The following is a 2,500-nucleotide window of genomic DNA, read 5'->3' on the forward strand; positions in this document are numbered from 1 at the left end:
TGTGTTGCCAGGTGGGAGGGGACTTGGTCAGTGCTGTCTGTGTGTTGCCAGGTAGGATGGGGACTTGGTCAGTGCTGTCTGTGTGTTGCCAGGTGGGGACTTGGTCAGGGCTGTCTGTGTGTTGCCAGGTGGACGGGGACTTGGTCAGGGCTGTCTGTGTGTTGCCAGGTGGACGGGGACTTGGTCAGGGCTGTCTGTGTGTTGCCAGGTGGACGGGGACTTGGTCAGGGCTGTCTGTGTGTTGCCAGGTGGACGGGGACTTGGTCAGGGCTGTCTGTGTGTTGCCAGGTGGACGGGGACTTGGTCAATGCTGTCTGAGGGTTGCCAGATCTCCTGTATTCACTCTGACTCCTGCTCACTTTTTCCAGTAACCTCACTCCAGTTGACTTCAGCTGTCTGAAATGTACAGAGAGAAAGAAAGAGAGAGAGAGAGAAAGAGAGAGTGTCAGTTTTCCCCCCCGTGAGAAGGATTCCTCCTCTCCTTTTCTCACTGCCCGTCTCAAACCCTTGCTTGTTGTCTATCAATCTAACCTATCTAATCTAAATCTTGTCTGTCTGTCTGTCTGTCCATGTCTCTCCCTCTCTCTAATAGTCTCTTATCTCCTCTCTTTCACAAACAGCCCATTGGAGAGGCATCAGGCCAGTTAAAACACTAGGATGACTAAGAACATAAACAGTGTTTTTATCTCTCTCTCTCTCTCCCACACACACACACACACATACACACACACACACACACACACACACACACACACACATACATACACACACACACACACACACACACACACACACACACACACACACACACACAATGGTCAAATATCTCTAATACAGTAAACATGTGTAAACATTACTTCCGAGGGATTAACAGACATTAATAATTAATGGTGACTATGTCTGAACAACGACATGGTGTTATTGTGGTTATCTGAACCTCTCAGGCTCTGAAGGCCTCCTGGCATCACCCAGGCAGGTAATTGTCCACCTTTGTAAAGGTAAGAATATAATGATAGAATTACATATCAGCCAATGATATATGGGACAGGCCAGACACTATTCTTCTCTCCAGATGAGATTCTTCTTCAAACCATGACTAACAACTCTAACGACTAACCTCTTCAGACAGCCTCTTGTAGTCTGTTTTGTCGCTATTAGTGTATATGTTACGGTACATGTGGGAATACTAGGGTTAGGGTTAGGTGCTAGGGTGCTATGGTTAGGGTTAGGGTTAGACATGCCAGCATGTACCAAGCACCTAACCCTAACCCTAGTTTTCCCACATGTACCGTAACATTATGTTATATATATTTTCTATATGTTTCGAAATAGTACTGTACAAATGTTTTTTGGACAAAAATTGATTACTATTATTGTTATAATTCTTATTATAATAATATTAATTTCTTTCAGTGGCATTGTAATAGAGAAAAGGCACTATACCTCCCCCAGCTGGATAGACTGGAGTATTGCAGCGTAAAAAAAAAGTACAGTAAGTGTAAACACAAACATAGGTCTGTCTGATCACCATGGCAACATCAAAAAGGATGTTGAGAGAATCACATTGATCTGTAAAGGGTTAAAGGTCAGGCTTCTCCTGAGGACAGGAGGTGGGAGGAGGCTAGAGGCGGTGTGAACAGAGCAGGGGAGGCTGGCGGAGGTAGAAATCAGAGGACAGGCTGGTTGTAATGGATGGAACGGAATAAGGAAGTGGTATCAAACACATGTGACACCTACATTCCTTATTCCATTCCATGCATTACAGTGTCCTCCGATATCTACCTTCACCAGCCTCCCTTGCCACAGAGGTGTTTGGGTGCAGCAGTGTGTGTATGTGTGTGTGGGGGGGGGGGTTGTACAGTGGACGCTGGTATAGGACCAGGTGCACTCATAGAAGGAGTGTGTGTGTGTGTGTGTGACCTACAGTAGTCTCTATGTTTACCTCCAGGTCACCATGACCCCAGCAGAGTCTTCCTGTACAGCTGCCCTTTCCCACTCTCTCTCTCTCTCCCTTTCTCTCTCTCTGTCTCTCTCTCTCCCTTTCTCTCTCTCTCTCTCTCCCTGTCTCTCTCTCTCTCTCTCATATGTGTGTGTGTACAGGAGCAGGACATGCAGCCCACAACACAAATATTTGTCCTCACCTCTACAGAAGAGGAACATTGTGCAAATATCCAGTGATAAAAAAATCAATGTCCAAATATTTTCTGATTAACATTTATTATCCACGTACAAACAGTTCTCTGGAGTCCCATTGGCTGAACTGGAACTCATTTAGTGCAAAGAGAGACCAGGGGGGTGTTCCATCAATGTCACTAAAGGAAAATCCAGGCTTATTTTGATAAATCTCGCGGGATTTATCAAAATAAGCCTGGATTGTCCTTTAGTGACGTTTATGGAATACCCCCCTGGTGCGCTAATAGAAGGAGTGTGTGTGTGTGTGTGTGTGTGTGTGTGTGCGTGAGACCTACAGTAGTCTCTGGATTTACCTGTCCAGGTCACC

This window comes from Nansenia antarctica (genome assembly GCF_963989245.1).
Source record: "Nansenia antarctica genome assembly, chromosome: 7".
NCBI classification, from domain to species: domain Eukaryota; kingdom Metazoa; phylum Chordata; class Actinopteri; order Argentiniformes; family Microstomatidae; genus Nansenia; species Nansenia antarctica.